Below are 17,483 nucleotides of genomic sequence, written 5' to 3'. Positions count from 1 at the left end.
CCCCTGACCAGAGGTTCTTTTTTTTTCCCCTGCAAGGAGGCATTATGGGTTCCCCCCAACCCCGCACTGGGAAAGGAAGTGTCTACGTGGCCTACAGAAACAGGGTGGGCGGAAATGAGCTAAGTTTCTCGAGAGTTGGGAAGCGGGAGGTCGTATCTGAGGCCAGACCCTTGAACCACTTGCGCAACTCTTGGAGGAAAATAAAGTCGGAGTAGGAGTTTTGATGTGTGTGTGATTGGGGGTGCCGGGTGCTCTGGGCACGTGGAGGTGGGGCCAGTGAGGGTGTGCGCATGCGAGCTTGCGTGGCCTTGGGGTTGGGAGGTATGCGCCCGGGCGCGCGCTAGCCCTCTGGCACTGGAGGCGGTGGGTGTGTGCGCGCGCGCTCTATGGGGAGTGTTCTGTGCTTTTATGTTTAGTAGTTGTTCTAATGGGAAGGAAAATAAGCCAAGGTGATCATTCCAGAAATAATGGACCTTTAGTAGAAGTATTTCCGTCTCCCCTACTAATTTAATTTTAGACTTCGAGAATACAGTTTCTTCCCACGTTCTTCCCCATGCCACAATGCTGTACTAAGCCATAGCCTTCTGATGGTTAAGAGCCAAACCCTCGCATTCACATATTAGCTATTCAAGGAACAACTTCTTTCCTGTTCCCTACTATCTTTCTTCCCCTTCCTTTCTACTCTGCTCCCCCACCCCCTTGGCCTTCCTGCAAAGTTGTGAGCAATTCTGGCACAAACAGAATTCTGTGCTCAGAATATCTATATGACAGCCTTCCACTCAACTGTAGTCTCCGAATTCCTGTGGGGCTAAAGCTATCCTACTTTTTTGTCCTCATCTTCAAGCACAGTGCCCTTCAGACAACTACGCACTCAGTCAATTTTCCAGAAAGTTCTGAGTGAGGTTTATACCTCTTAAATCAGCCACCAGATGCCGCCAAATCCCAGCAAAGGATTGGCTGTTTGGTCCCTGGAATGATGGGATTTTTCTCCCCTCTTTTATTTGCCAAATTCTCCAATGTCTGTCTGTCTGTCTGTCTGTCTCTCTCTCTCTGTCTCTCTCTCTCTGTCTCTCTCTCTCTCTCTCTCTCTCTCTCTCTCTCTATATATATATATATATATATATATATATAATCTTTCATTGCTAGTGAAAATAAAATTAACTATAAATAGTTGTACCAGGCATCAGGGGACTATGCCCTAGATCCAAATGTTTGTCCTGGTTTCTTCTTAAAAAAAGAACCCTGCCTCCACCCCTCTTCTTTCTTCCTTTTTTTGGTTGGGGAGTGGTGGTGGTGGTGTGGTCAGGATTGATGAATGACCCCGGGCACTGATGCTAATGAAAATCTTAACCCTTTCTGTGCAGCTTTTCAAATGCTCACCACCACCCCCCAACAAAAAAATGGAAAATACAGATGACTGATCCCTAAAAGCAGATAAGAATTTGGACCCTAGTATTGAAAACTGATGTTTTTCCTCTTAAAATTTTTATTAGATATATGTGTTTACACCCTATTTTCTGTAGTGATATTGCTAAACTTTATTGTGTCTTTGGAATTGGGTACTGGATTTTAAATGCCTTTGCACCACTTATAAGCTCTGACATCCTGGGCAAGTGATTTATGTTCTGTGACCCTTAGTTTTTTGCATGCTTTATACATTTTAGGTGCTGTATCATTTTGTTGTTGCTCACAAAATCCTTATTAGATAGGTACTAATAAAATTAAATATCAGTTATAAATGCTTGCGTGTGCGTGTGTATAAACACTGGGGAGGGGCATGGGAATTAGATTAGTGATACTTAAAGTGTGTTTTTAGACACCTCATTAGCATCACTATCCATTTTCAGGAAGTTGTCAGATTCAGATTCTTAGGCCCTACCTCAAAAGAAATTCTAGGGGTAAGGTTTGGTCATGCTATAACAAACTGTTCTGATGATTCTAATGCACACTGGGGTTAGAACCACTGCTTTGAAGGGCAGACATGCAATGCTTGTCTTTTTTACTCCACTAGAGGGTGCAACCGAATTTAAAGCAAAGTAAAAGATGTATGAGGTTTGTCCAGAATGTGTCCAGCCATGTTCTATGAAAAATACAGACATTTACTGAAGAAGATAGAAGATACAAGAAACACTGTACATAGGACAATGATGCCTCAGTCTCCTTCAAAGTAGGCACCTTGCGACCTCACACAGTTCTCCCAATCACTGTCAGCTGCCCCATTGTATTTTCCTGAATCCCATCAATGGTCTGAAATCTCTTCCCTTTCAAAGGTGATTTTAGTTTGGGGAAAAGCTAGAAGTCATGGGGCGCAAAATCTGGGCTGTGGGGGTACTGAGTCACCTGGGTGATTTGATGTTTTGCCAAAAAACTCCATGGCATGTTAACACATGAGCAGGCACATTTTCATGATGAAGCTTCCAATCACCAGTTGCCCATAGCTGTGGCCTTCTGAATCATCCAAGTAGTTCCTGCAGAGGAATGTTCAAGCACAATGCAAAATTTGATGCAGATTCATTGCTCTACTCACTCACTCATTTTGAATGTGGTGGTCACACAGTACTTAGGCTCACTCAACAGCATCTCTGGCCCCTAGTGATTCGTACAGTGAAGCTGTCATTGTTCATGTAGGCACATTCCAGTCCACTCTCCTTGGCTGCCAGGTTACATCGATGTTGCACAAACCATTCTCTTTATATGGCTAGACTTTTTCTGGACAGGCTTTGTGTATGCTTTCTTGAGACATCCTGCATATTGTCAGCCCTGTTTATACAGATTAAAAAGTAATGTGTAGAGGTGTCTATTTTCTCAGTGCATACATACAGGTATGGACACCAGGATATGAATTGTACCTGCATCTAGAGTGCAAGTCCTTGACAGTACTCTGTTGTTCAGCAATAGTAGCTTATCATTCTGGGCCTCAAAATATATTGCAGATAGCTTGTTCCCTGATTTGGCTAGTGTTGACTAGAGTGTCAAGAAGAGGGCAGGTAAGCAAACTAAATAAATGGAAATATTTTGATGGTTTCATTCCCTCCCTCATCTCCATTCTATATTGCTCTTTCTATCCTGCAGTTATTTTTTTAGTTTATGTCTGAACCTCTTCTATGTGTGTGGGGATATTTAGAGTGATGATGAAATACTGTTTTTGGAAACCTGTTTGTTACAGGCCACATTCTATATGGCTGCACACCCATTAATCCCAACAGTGGGCTTGTAAATTAGGTGACAATTATCATTTTGTACATGATGAAAATGGATTCTAGGAGCTATAATTATTTCTTTTTGGTCATATAACTTGTACTGGAGCCCGGATAATTCCTGATATACCTGACAATACTACCCTGCTAAACTTTCTACTGCTTGGTTTTGAATCTGGTTTAGTAGCTTACTATTTATGTGACTTTCAGCAAGTTATTTTTATGTTTCCTAAGCCTTAGTCACTGTATATTAAGTGAGAATAATTTTTCTTCCTTTATAGTCTCAGAGCTGCAGTATTCAATATGGTAGCCACTAGAAATGTGCTTAATTAAATTTGAATTAATTAAAATGAAAAATTCAGTTCCTCAGTTGCACTAACCACATTTCAAGGGCTCAGCAGCTACTTATGGCTAGTATTAGTATTGTTGGGGGCCAAGGCAGGCCTCCCAAGATATCCCACAATGACATTGATTATGAAGAATTAAAATCACTTGAGAAGCAGCAGAAGTGGGAGGAGCTCTCTGTCTCTCTAAAAGCAGGAAATAAATCTCCACTTGATAGGTGCCCTCCACCTGAGGAGTAAGAGACAAAGTTATCACAGAGTTGTAAAATCCAGAGTCAAAAAAGCCTATATAAACAAACCTTGTAAAGGTTTTATTAATTTACTACCTAAGCCCAAACCGTGCTTACATTCCTTTCTAATGAGCACTAACTTTGTCCTGTCAATTGTTCACAAATGTATTGATTTTTTATCTAAAAAGTATAAAGGTGACTACTTTGATTGTTTTTTTAGCATCATTTTATGATCTGAGCATCATAATGTGATTCTCTCAAGTGCATGTATTGGATTGTTTTTTTTCTCTTGTTAATCTAGTCTCATGTCAATTTTATTATTTTATTTTATTATTGGTACAGCTCTGAGAACTAAAGAAGGGTAAAACTGGGTAATTCTTCCCTTCCCCAACAATACTGTATTAGATACTGATAGATACGGAACACTCACTCCTACGATTACAGAAAATTCTAAGGGACAGTGCTGATTTAAATATGTAAGCTATAGAAAAGGTCCAAAGCATCGTGCATATTAATGGCAAGTGCCCAAGAAAAGTGATTTCCTGTTCTTTCCTTTCATCATCAGAGCTAAGTGTGTTCTCTTGTTTTATTATTGAGGGGGTTAGGAGATGAAACTTACTCAACATACTGTAAAAGGGGATGTGTCTGGCATTAGGACCCACACTGAGACCCACATCTGACTTTTGATCCCATATTCTATTTAGTAGACTCATCCTTATGCTTTACTGAGTGAGGTGACAAGGCCAAGGGTGTTAATAATGTGAATTAACTTTGGAGTCAGGGTAGTAGCAGAAAGAGACATAAAAACTGAATGCATTCCATATGCCAGGCAACACTGTGCTCAGCTCTTTATGTCTATTGTCTTAGTGAATCCTCTGAAACCCAGAGGAGTTCAATACTCCAAGTTGCTAGCTGGTAAATGTCAGAACAAAGATTCTGATTTTACTCAGCCTCCAAAGCCCATGTTTTTCCCATTATGCCACGCTACCCTCACACATGTGAATACTCTTCTGTCCCTTCCACTTACTAGTGGGCTAAAGTTTCAGCACATTCCTGACTCTAAGTGGGTCCTCAGAAAATGGGAGTTGCCGTTCTTTTGGAAATTACAGCCAAACCGCTGTCTTTACAATGTTTCAAGTGGAAGGGAAAGATTGCTAAGGTCAATGTTACTTTGGCTTCAAGGCCCAAAGCTAGTCAAAGACTTAATGGCTCCAGCCTTCACAGAGTACCCAATGGCTCCAAGGTCTCTCTGTTAATTTTCAAGGCCACCATTTACTCATACAATGCCTTTGTGCTGACAAGAAACATGTGCCACTTGGGGGAAGACAATTTGCAAATAAGTGTCCACTCAAATGGAACAATGAGAAGAATCCTTTTGTTTCTCAGGGATCTTAGAGCTTCATCAGGAAAGGTGAAGAATGAATTTCAGCCTTCAGTTGTTCCCTCTCCATTGGGTAAACTTGTACAGGGTGCAACATGACCTGCCCAATAGTATCTGCTGGCCTTGCTTATCTTGTGGCTAAGAGAGTCTTCCTAGGTCTGGTAAGCAGTAGTCAGTCTGTTCTGGAGGATGGAGAGGGGCATTAGTGTCCTTACATGGCTTCTAGGTATTAGATAAAACTGCTCCATTATAATGTCAATTTGATATTTTTTCATTTGGTTCTGACTAACTTGTTGGATGATTTTTTAAAGAATATTTGCTTATTTTAAAAGTTAAAAAATCCTAACATTTCAAGGGTAAGCAAAATGCTATTTATTTAATAACAGTGTTTTAATCTCCATTTATACCTGCCTCATTCCATAAGGATTTCATAGGGGAAAAGATGGAAATACTCATGTGAAAAGGGGTATCTATTCTCTTCTAGCTCCTTTCTCCACATGTAATCAACCCCCTTCTCACCCTTCTCCAACTGACCCAGCTTCAAATAGGTTACTTCAAATCACTGGGAACCTTAATCTAATGAATGTTGTCCTTGGGTGACCTTGGGATGCCAGACTTGTGCATAATCCCTTGGTTTCCCCTTCCTGAGTCAGTAGTTTAGCATTAAATTTACCAAAATTTGTGATTTTGTCAGTCACAGACTTCACTTGGAATGATCATGTCAAATTGCCCGTGCTACACATCAAGCAACAGAAATGAGGACTGATTTCTACCAGTCTGTGCTGACTCCTGTAATCCGAACATTGCCTAAGAGGATGCCTTAAGACAGTTCTCCACAGGTAATTTTTTTAAGCTTGTATAGCCTGCACCCAAAGTCCCTATTTTACTGGAAATGATAAAAGCTTTATTTTTTGAAGATTTTAACTGTAATTATTCAAGAGGACAAGTCAGGAGTACTTAAAGTACTGTATCTTTAATCTAAATTGTTAAAGCTTAATGATAAGTACATGGAGAGTTCTTCCTATTTTGTGTATTTTTTAAGGTTTCCATAATAAAATATTTAGAAAAGACAAAAATATTTAAAAGTGTTTCATCATTCCTGGGGAGTAGAATGCACATGTGTTTCTCTTTAGAAGAACACTTGTTAACCAAGAGGTTAGGTGGAATGCACACCTCTTTATTAGGAATATACCATGGAAAATCTGAGAAGGGAGGTGTTTTAGATTGAAAAAGCCTCTGTGCCCAAAATTCTGATAAGGTCTCTTAGAAGGGGAATTGCCTCCAGCTTGTAGTCCCCTTCACCAGACCCCCTGTGGAAGCCTTGCTGTTTTCAACATAAGAAACATTCAAACCTGTAGAGAATTTTTGTGTTTATTTGAGCCAAACTAATGACAAGTGCTGGGAAGCAAAATCTCAACAAGTTGAGAAACTGCTCCAGAAAATGGTAGTTTTGCACTTTATTTGATACATTACAATCAAAGGAGCAAGGTGTAAGGGGCTTATATGAAACTTGTTGATGATAGATTAGGAAGGTAGGAGAAAGCCAAGGGAGGGGGTCATCTATGGGGCTGGATAAAAGTAAAATGGTAGACACATGCTGCTTTACATAGGTCTACAATTAACATAACAATAACTATGAGGTTATTTGTGGCCTCAGATGCCTGTGCTTGTGAGGGATCTAGAAAAAGGGAAATCACTTTGTTATCGCCTTTGCAGGTATGTTATCCTAGATGCAAAAAGACAACAAACAGGCTCAATTAAGCTAAAGACCTTTGTTAGGGAAAAATACTGCCCTAGGACATGACTACCCATCATGAACTGCTTTTAGTTAGAAAGTTTTTAATTTCAGACCATGCTAAATGGTTGCGTTCTGTCTCTGAGGTTTTAAGGACACCATACTGGCCTCCCCTGAGCTTGTGAGGTCAATATGCAGCCCCTTTTCTTCCACACTGTAGTGAGCCACTGATAGTGAAAGAGGTATATCATATTCCTTAGGAGTTGGGGGAGGTTGAAAACCATGGAAACAGGCCTCAGTGAATTGGTGAAAACTGTGTAAGACAGCAGGCAGAGAAACAGGCAAAGGAAACCTGGGGACAAGAAGAAGTTAGTAGTGTAACAGGACTTCATTCTCACTGCAGGTGAGTGCTAGAGGGAGCAGAGCTTCTGAGGAAGGAGGAAACTAAGAAACAGAATGTGGGAAAGAGGCCCTCACTTGGGATCTCAAAAGATATTCTTTGGAGGCCTCAGAACCCATCTGATTTGTAGGTTTTAAAATTTTAAGGCAAAGATTACACACACACACACACACACACACACGCACACACGCCACAGTCCTCCATAAAGTACACACTGAAAACTGTCATTTAATTATTTTCTGTGATGTTTTTACTGTTTGAATGAGCAAATTGGGGTGTTGATACACTGCTGAGAGTGAGAAGATATGGTTGGAGAGGTGGGGAATTGCTGAGGGTGTGGGGAACTAGGAGGACATGTTCTTGCAGGGCCCTGAGGTTGAGGTAACATGGTCGGAAACTGGGGATAGAGAAGTGAACCAGAACGGTTCCTAAAAGGTACAAAGCTGAGATTCACCCAGCAGCTCCCAGGCCAGAGTTGTGGGTAGGATGTCAGTGAGACCCAGAGGGGTATAGCCAGCTTTCAACAGAGCCGGTCTGTGAAACTTGGCTGAGAGGACAGAGGAAGATTGATGTTTGCTCCAGAGTGAGGCTGTCAGCTGTGCTTACCACCTCACCATGGTCCCAGCTGTAAACAAAAGTCCTGGCCCTTCATGGCACTGTGGAGCAGTCCAGGCTGGTGTAAGTCTCTGAGGACAGATAGACCATTTTTTCATCTGAGCTGACAACCAGAAGATAGAAGAAACAATAGAAGGTGGTGGTGGTGGTGGTGGTGGTGGGAGGGATGCAGGATTGTAAGGGAGTGAGAAGCAGTGACCAGTGAGAAGGAGCTATTGACTTCAAGTCTTAGGACTTTAGATGCAAGAAGCAGAATCTTTTAGGGAAAGCGCCCGCTTTCCTTGTCATCTTCACAGGTTATCATGAATTACTAAAGGAGGCCTGCTGGGACTCTAGTGCCTCATTCATTCGTTTATTCAATGCGTACCTTACTTACTGATCAATGCCTGTCACTGTGCTGGGTACCTTAGTGATGCCAAAGTAAATGAAGACAGTTCATAAATTCAAGGAGCTTGTAAGGTGTTTGGGTATATGTGTCCAGTTAAGTAACAACACTAAATAGTGTATCTTTAAATGCTAAATTACAAATATGAATTAGGAATCTAAAAACAAGATAAACCATATCTGGGTCTGATCAGAAAAGGCAGGATTTCAGAGGGCCTTAAAAAGGTAGACATGATTTGGTTAGGAGTTAAAGGAATTCAGCATTCCAGGTTGTCACTAAAGCATTAGTGAAAGTGAGAACTGCTTTGGCTAAAGCAGGTTACAGTGCCAGAGACTCTCTTCAGCTTCTCACACCCTCAAACTTCTCACTGTGGCTGACCCAGCCATCACTTGACTCATTACCCTCGCTTACTACCATGTTCCCCTAGTACCTATTACTTTCCCTCTTTCAAACCTTCATCCTTTCACCTAATGACCTGCTCTTGTCTCCCTACAATTTATTTTCCACACTGTACTAAGAATGTTCTTGGCAAAATGCAAATCTGTTACACCACTTCCCTCTTTAAAACTCTCTTATCCCTAACCCCTTCATTCTTTTTTTTTTTTTTGCTTCCCTTTATATCCTTCCCGCTTACCTTCCTCTTGATTTTTGTTCAGGTCACATCTTTTTTTTTTTATATCAATGTATGGTTGCTTCTCATGGGTCCCCTGCTGGGAACTGGTCTGCAACCTAGACATGCGCCCTGACTGGGAATCGAACCGTGGTTATTTGGTCCACAGGCCTGTGCTCAATCCACTGAGCCAAACCAGCCAGGGCTCAGGTCACATCTTAAATGTGTCTGTTTCAGGGAACCCTTGCATAACATCTCCTCTCCCAACTTCTACCACAACTAAGTCAAGTCCCCCTCATATATTTTCACAATACTTCCACATTTTCTCCATTTAATTACTATTTTCCAACAACTTAGTCTAAATTTGTCTTCCTCATAAGAATATAAGCCCTATGAGGCAGCAGCTGTGTTTGCTCTTCACTGTGTTGCCCTTGTATTTAGTATAGTACCTGACATATTTTGGTATGTGAGATAAGGAAATATGGATAGGTGTAAACCAGCCTGAAGAGATTGTTTTTACATCTGTGGGCAAAGAGAAACCTTTAAAAGTTTTTGATTATGGGATGAAGAAATCATTAGACAATACTGACTTTTGAAAAAACAAAAACAACTCAGTCATAACACAGAGAACTCCAACCTCAGCTTATCTCAAATCCTAGCTTTCCAGTTATCATATAGACTCACGTTCTCTCCTTATCTATTCCTCTCGCTACTACCGCCCCCCAAAAAAAACTCATTGATTTTTGTAATCAGACAGATATGACAGTATGTCCAAATGCACTTATTTCTACATGTGCAGTTGTTCATTCAGCAGGCATTTATTGCCCATCTCCCGCGTTTCAAATGTGCTCCTATCTACAGATGAAGATCTTTTTTTCCTGCCTTAATGGAGTTCACAATTGAAGGAGCCTCTCTTATTAATCATTCACTTGATGGCTTCACATTTTTGGTGAAAGGCTTTGCCTTATATGGACTTAATTGGGGAGACTTTGCAAGGCTCTAAGAGCCTGCAAATGATCTAAATCTCAGGAGTAGGTTCTTTGTAAAACTGGGAACTCAGTGAGACTCAGAGCATGGATGCTTGTGCCAATCCACTAGACTTTTACTCTTCCATGAGGAGGCTAACTGGCAGAATGGAGATTGGAAGGGTGCTCAGGCAGTAGCCATTCCTTAACCTTATGAGCCTGGGCCTAATAAGGTAAATTGGCCTCCAAGGTTCACACCTGAGCGAAGCAGAATGGAGGAGCTCCAGGAATGACAGGAGTGTAATCTAAATCTAAAAGGAATTAGATTTTCCAGTAAATTTGAGGAGCTATCCTGCCCCCTGAGGGGAGGTTGAAATAAAAATGTGGCTCCAAGAAACCCATCAAAGATAATCAGAGAGCACCCACCCTCATCCTTGGGTAGACATTAATGCCAGGGGATGGTTTCTTTTCATCTTAGATTCAGATTCCAGATGATTAGGAAGATAGCAACTGAAGATATCAGAGAGACAACACTCCCCCTCCTCCTCCCCCTCCCCAAGGAAGGGTAAAGGGAAGAAATGGGTACTGCAGTCCTAGCTGGTTATCTCTTGGTTGAGGGATAACATCAAACATGGTACCAGTAACACTTTGAAGGTATATTCATTAGTTTTGACCCCCTCTCTCCCCTGAATCCTTTACCTTGAACATGAATCCACCACCAGGATATTAGGAAGAAAGATTACCTAATAGTAGATAAACAAGAATGAGATTAATTTTTATGATTAATTGTTCTACTCTGTTAGGCAGCTTTGGGTTAAGAGGGTTCATTTACCTGGGGTTTGAAATCCTGAGAGATGGGACAGGAAGGGTTAACTCCCAAATCAGTGGAGTATATTGATAATAATGTGTTAATGAGAAGCCACATTATGTCCTTCCTTAAAGGAACAACCTGAAGCTTAAGCCAATCAAACTGTGATAACAGCTTATGTTTCTCTTAGGGAAGGGCTAAAAGAAGTATAAGTCTAAGGGATTCACAAATAAATTCACAAAGGAACTCTGGAGAATTTGAATTTAGAGTTTGACATGAGCATTTCATAACTGTAATATAACTGTTGCCAAGATTTGAGCTATCGTGTTTTATGGGGACTGTGCACATCTAATATGGGTATCAGCCAACAGATTAACATGGCAAAGTTTGGGGACTAAATGATCATCACAGGAGCAGTTTTCTCATCTACAGCCTTGAATCTGCCACAATACGATGTCTCAGGAGTGAGCCTTTGTAGCTAATATTATGAGACACTGTGGATGGTTTTTCACTTTCTATGTTATTCTTTCCCTTCACAGCTTCAACTAAGTTGCAAAAATAAGGGAGTTACACCTAGGGCCTGGGGTTGACCCAACTTTGTCCCCAGTTTCCACATATTGTCTGATGAGCATAATAGACTAAAGTATCTGGGAAGGCCCTTCCAGCTCTGTTGAGCCAGGTTTCAGAACTGTAATTGTGATTGTGATTGTGAACCATTGACACAGTTGCCTTATGGGAATCCCATGAGAGATTAGTTTTCTAAAAGAGCCAATTGTTTGTTTCTCTGTACAGTCAAGATAGTAAATGTTCTGCCCTGACCAAAGCTCCCAAGAAGTCTTGGCCTTGTGATGTCAGGGATTTATGCCAATGATTCTCACTGCCTTAAGAAGTTAAGGATTAGTGTTAAATTGTGGACTGAAAAGTCAGCAAGGCATTGTTAGTAACAATAAGAAGAGGGATGCTGATAGGATTGAAGACTTATGTAGGTTGATAATTTGAAGAGGAACTTCAGATTCCTTTATCATGATAGCACTTCATTTTGGCCTATTCTCAAAAAAACAAGGTCTTTCTATAGTATTACCCAAATGATATAGTTGTAATATTTGTTGACCTAGTAAATGGAGTACCTCTGAAAGTTGCAGATGATGCAGTATTTCTTCAAAATTGTAAAGCAGCAATAAACTCTCCCTTTGTTCCATCCCCACCTCGGGCAAAATATTATGGTGAAGTAAACAAATCAGCTTAAAGTAGAATTATTCTACCAGGAAAGTATATATATATATTGTGTGTGTGTGTGTGTGTGTGTGTGTGTGTGTGTGTGTGTTGGAGGTAGCTGCCTGTTCTAGGACTCATTGAAGCTGACTTTGAAAATCCCTTGCCCAGTAGATTTGGCATTGAACTGAGAAACAGGAAACTTGGGTTTTGGTTTTGCCATTGTCACTAACTCAATGTGAGACTTGGGTATGTCACTTGGCTCATCTGAGCCTCATTGACTCATCCCCTGCATGGATACATTGTTATTTTACTTCTAAGATTTGCTTTGAACGTGACATATCACTTAAGTGCTTTGAAAAGGAAAAGATTATAAGGGTGCTTGTTACCTTCATATTATAGTCTCTCATAACACAACTCTTGCAAAGTAAATATAGTTGGTGAGAACTAATGCTGTAATTGGGTGGTTAAATTTTTTGAAGAACTACAGTACTCATCAATTAAAAAATTATCTGGCAAACACTAATTCATTTCGTGCTATGAACTTGATATGGGGAATTCAAAGGTAAATATATTATCCTTGACCTTGACTCATGTTTGTATGTTAGGGAAAGATACGAAAGAACACTATATAATCTTACAAGTACACATGCAGAGCTATGTACAGGACATGACTGGAGAACTCAAATTTATCTGGTTATTGGGGTGTAAGGGTTTGAGAAAGACTCACAGAAAGTGTAATATCTGGTTAGAGTCTTGACAGATGAGTAGAGTGGAAACAACCAGAAGAGGGCATTTAAAAGCTGGGGAACAGCATGTTGAAAGTCACAGAGCATTAGACAGGATGAGTTATTGGGTTCAGGGATGTGTAGGTAGATCATTATCACCAAATGCAGTATGCATTGAGGAGAGTGATGAAAGAAGAAATTGTAGCCACTAGCAGGGGCCAGAGCAGAAAATGTCTTGGAGGTCAATTAAAGGAATGTGGACTTTTTTTCTAAGACAATATGGAGCTATTAAAGGATCTAAAGCAATGAAGTATCAAAAATAAAAGCAAGGAAGTGTCATAAATACAATTATGCTTTAGAAAGGCCAAATTGACAATAGTAAGGAGGATAGGAAATGAAGCTTGAATCAAAAGCTGAACCAAGATGAGACCAGGGAGGATAGAGAAGGAGGGGCAGATTTCAAAAATATTTGAATGTAGACTCAATAGAACTTGGTGATTGATTTGATCTGAGGGCTGTGGAAGGAGTTGTCAAGGCTGGCTCCCAGTTTTCTGGCTTCGGTGACTGGGAAGGTAGAAGTGCTACTCATCAAGATTGGCAAGATTAGAGGGTGTGAGTGAAGGAGGAGGAGGTTTGAAGAAGGTGATTCGTACTTGTTTGGCTCTAGACATGCTGAGTTTGAGGTACTGTTACCAGAGAAACTCCCAGTAACTCAGTTTTTCTCACCAGTGCATAAAAGAATTACAGATTAGCAAGTACACTAGCATGCAAGTGCAAGCAGGGTTTATTGGTGATCCGTTCTCAGAGGATGAAGAGAACAGGCCTAGTTAAGGTAGGGTGAGGGGTGAAAGGCATAGGTTCAGGGCAAAGCAGGGTAAGTTAAGGGCAGCAAAAGTAAGGATGGCAAAGGGCCAGGGTGGCAAGTGTGCATGTGGCCTGAGGCTGGGTGGCCAGAGAGCCAGGAGTGCCAAGCCTGAGAGTCCTTTGTTCTGAGGGCTTATATAGTTGGCGAGATGAGGTGAGGAAATTACATATTGATTGACAGGTAAAGGTGGTGCCAATTTGGGGGTGTGGTGTGGATACCCAAAGGTGTTAAGGGGCTCCTTCCTTTGGGTACTGTAGGCCCTTTTCCACCTTTCAGGCCTTGGGGCAAAAGCACAGTTTCAAAGGCTTTCTTTCTGTGATAGTGGAGACTGATACATAGAATTTCAAGGACTGCCCTCCTCCCGTGTTACCATGGTGTTTCCTGTGATGCTGTGACACCTGGCAAGATTGTGGACCAAGCTCAGGACTGCTGAGTCAGTGGATGAGACGTGTCTCCCTCCTCCTCCCTGCCTTGGTTTGCTATCTATCCTACCTAACAGTACTTGTAGGATATCCAGGTGGAAATGTTTAACAGAGAACTGGAAAATAGGACTAGAGCTGTGGAGGATCTGAACTGACGGTAAAAATTTGAGAATCATAATATCACAGCCATGGGAAGAGTTGAGAACACAACACACAGTAAGTGCACAAGGAAAGGCAAAAGCCAAAGATGAAATCCTGGAGAATAAGAGTACCAAGAAGCAATGGCCAGAGCAGCCAGAGAGGCAAGAGAAGAAACTGGAGAATAAAAAACAAGGGAGAACAGAATTTTAGAAAAGGTATGACAGATCTGATAAATGTTAAAGGAGATCATGAAAGATTAGGACAGAAAAGTGTTGACTTGATAAAGCAATTAAGAAGGCATTGTGAGGAACAGGGAAAAAGCATTTTCAGGAGGGAGTTAGGGAGAAGCAGAGAATAGATTACATTGTGTTGAGTTAAATGGTAGTCATGAAGATGCAGATTATCTCTTAAGAAACTTGGTGATAAATGGAAGGAGAGCAATAAATCAATAGCTAGAGAGATTATGGTCAAATGGAGGGTGGTTTTTATTTCTCATTTTGGATGAGAGAAACTTTCCCTCTTTCCCTGCCCTTTTCCTTCCCAATCCTGTCTGCTCCTACTGCTGCTTTCTTCTCTTCTCTTCTCTTCTCTTCTCTTCTCTTCTCTTCTCTTCTCTTCTCTTCTCTTCTCTTCTCTTCTCTTCTCTTCTCTTCTCTTCTCTTCTCTCCTCTCCTCTCCTCTTCCTCTTCCTCTTTCTTTCCTTCCTTTCTTCCTTCCTCCTTCCCCTCCTCCTCCTTCTTCTCTCTCTCTCTCTCTCTCTCTCTAGAATGAGGCTGAGAGAGATTAAGCAATATGTCATGGTTACATAGTTTATAAGCATGTTGTACACCAGCAGGTAGAATCCAGTCACTGGCAATGGAGATACTGAAAATATAAAAGTGTGAACTCAGCAAGATGATACATACAAAACAGAAATTTGAAGTTCCAACCAGGCCCGCATGCAAGAAATTTGACAGATCTAGAAGAGAGACTATGATGATATGGTCTGGTCATGTAATAGCCAATCTGAGTACTTACTGTGTGCTAAGCACTAAGTTAAGTACTTTACCTACATATTCTCATTTCATTCCCACAACAATCTTATGAGGTAGGTACTGCTATCACCTTCACTTAACATATGTGAAAAAATAAATACAGAAAGGTTCAATGATTTGCTCAAGGTCACATGCTGTATTTTGCTGTGTATAATGTGCACCCATGTTTTTGGCTCAAACTTCCAGGAAAAAAATCTTTCATTTTAATTTTGTACTTCAATTTATTTATTTGTTTATATTTAGATTCTTGGTTTTTGTACTACAAAGGGTATTATTTTGCCTACAGATGTCATTATTGCTTTCTAGAGTTACACTTTTAATGTATAAGCATAAATAAAAGAGTTGAAGACATTTATGTAGATATGGAATTAGTGCTACCTATGTATAATGTGCATTCATATTTTCCCTAAAAAATTTGGGCAAAAACGTGCACATTACACATGGCAAAATACAGTAGTTATTGTGTGGTAGATCTTTCAGAGCCTTCAAATGCCCCTTTAGAGGAGGAAACTGAGGTTGAGGGAGGTAAAAGTCATTTGTCCAAGAACCCATATCCAGTGGGTGATAGATTTGTAATGCAAATGCAGGCTCCATTTGGTACAGAAGCCACCCTCTTAATCACTACATTTTCATGAATAGAAGCTATTAAAGTAGAGAATATGTGCGTATTCTTTTAGGTCCAACTGTAAGGCAAAGCATTCCCTGGACTTAAATGATAGTAAGAATTGCCCTTGTTTTAGGGAGTTGATAATGAGAGCATGTATTTTCTTGTTAATGCACCACCCAGTATAATGCAGCCAGGGCATTTGTAGAAAGCCACATGGTGAAAGCAGAGACTGAGAAAAACAGAGTACTCAAGTGGGGAGACAATAATTGAATTCTCATGTGACTTTTTCAGGTGACTTCATGACTGCAGCCACACTTCATTCTTCTATGGAGAAAATATTCTGTGAGTGAGAAAGGCTCTGATTCAGTTATCCTTCCTCCCTGTGGTCTACAATTTTCTAAAATGCTGTTTTGATGTCACCAGTCCAAGTTTGTAGACTTGTAAATGTTATACTATGTGCAAAGTATAATGGAGGAAGGACTGTGAGGCTGGGAAGAATGGCCTAATTGCCATCCTTTCAGGGATGACCGGCTCTCCAGCAGAAACAGCATGTGGAACAGGGAAGAAGCAGGTGATTGTATTGCCCCAAACCCCTCAACTTTATTCTCTTGTCACTGCCAGAGTTTTCATTTGGTGATTGGTTTTTGAAATATAACTTGATACTAGTATTCATATTTGAAATATGATTAATGCTTAATCAGATCATTATCATATTTATTCAGCAATGTAATTTACTGGGTTTTGATGTCTTTGTAACTTTGGTTCTGTTATACCCAAGGACCAGCCTGTGCATGTGTGTGCATGCCCATGTGTGTGCATGCTGTCTGATGTTATAAGTTTCCCCCCAGGTCCATTTTTCTGTGATCAATGGGTGAATGGAAAGAGAATGAATAGAAATATGGTATATAATAAACTATGCAAGAAGTCATGCTTTTATTCTTCGTATACATATGCTATGTATCAGGAATTGTGTGAACTAAAAAGTTGTATAAGATGCAATCTCTGCTCTTAAAGGGCTGAGTCTGCATTTCTTCCACTCAGCAGCAAGTAATTATACTACCTGGGTTCCTAATCCCTTGTTGGTTCTCATGCTTAGCTGTTTTGTCTTTCATCAGCAGAGCAGCCTGGGAAGAACTTTAACACCAGAAAAGTGAATTTGAATTTAAGATTCTGACAACCAGAAATGATAAGATAATAATAATTATTACAACACTGATAGTAGTAAATTGAAAATGGAGAGAGGCAAGTGGAGACACACATAAAGATTCCCAGGAAGTGATATGTTCTGGATAAAGTTGAGATATTTACATGGCTCCGTGGAAAGGATAAAGAACTTCAGGAGTCAGCTTAACATTTCAACTACAAGAGTGTCAGTTCTTTGGTGATAGCTGAGGAAACAGGCTTATTGTAGAAAGTAAAAGAAATAAATTGTATTTCCTACTTTTCTTTCACACAGAAAACTGTCTTTAATTTGACTATGAATTCTGGGGGAGCCAGAAACCCTGCTAGTGAATTGAGAGATGAGAGGAAGACAAATCACTGGTTTTTCAAGGAACAGCAAACTGAAGAAATTATGGAGGCACTGATAATCTCAACAGCTGAATAAATAAAACCCTTTCTCTGGAAAAATGTATGTATAAAATATTTAATTGGCATTACATATTAATAATGAATCAATAAAACACTCAAAACACTTTATTTTTGTAGGAAGTCTTTTCCTATTAGAAAATATGTGGTTTTAAAGCTCAAAATCACTTCATATGTGACTCAGACAGAAATAAGTGTGGGTCTCTGGAGGGATGAA

At 40.4% G+C, this 17,483-nt stretch overlaps 1 long non-coding RNA gene across 4 annotated transcripts; it reads left to right on the top strand.

The window, feature by feature from the left end:
* Positions 1–47: 47 nt before the first annotated feature.
* LOC118996149 (uncharacterized) lies at positions 48–17,314 on the top strand. 4 transcript variants are annotated; one of them, XR_005068433.1, is made up of 4 exons: positions 48–231; positions 5,847–5,991; positions 15,971–16,021; positions 17,136–17,314. It is a non-coding gene; the product is annotated as an uncharacterized LOC118996149 (long non-coding RNA). The 4 variants fall into 4 exon arrangements; XR_005068432.1 differs by lacking the exons at positions 15,971–16,021; positions 17,136–17,314 and adding an exon at positions 7,291–7,510 and having other exon boundaries at positions 48–225; XR_005068431.1 differs by lacking the exons at positions 15,971–16,021; positions 17,136–17,314 and adding an exon at positions 7,291–7,510.
* Positions 17,315–17,483: the final 169 nt, after the last annotated feature.

Source organism: Sturnira hondurensis, unplaced genomic scaffold, assembly GCF_014824575.4.
Source record: "Sturnira hondurensis isolate 20B ecotype Veracruz unplaced genomic scaffold, ASM1482457v3 Scaffold0010857, whole genome shotgun sequence".
NCBI classification, from domain to species: domain Eukaryota; kingdom Metazoa; phylum Chordata; class Mammalia; order Chiroptera; family Phyllostomidae; genus Sturnira; species Sturnira hondurensis.
Note: the sequence above shows the minus strand (reverse complement) of the source record. Positions and strands in the feature narration are given on the sequence as shown.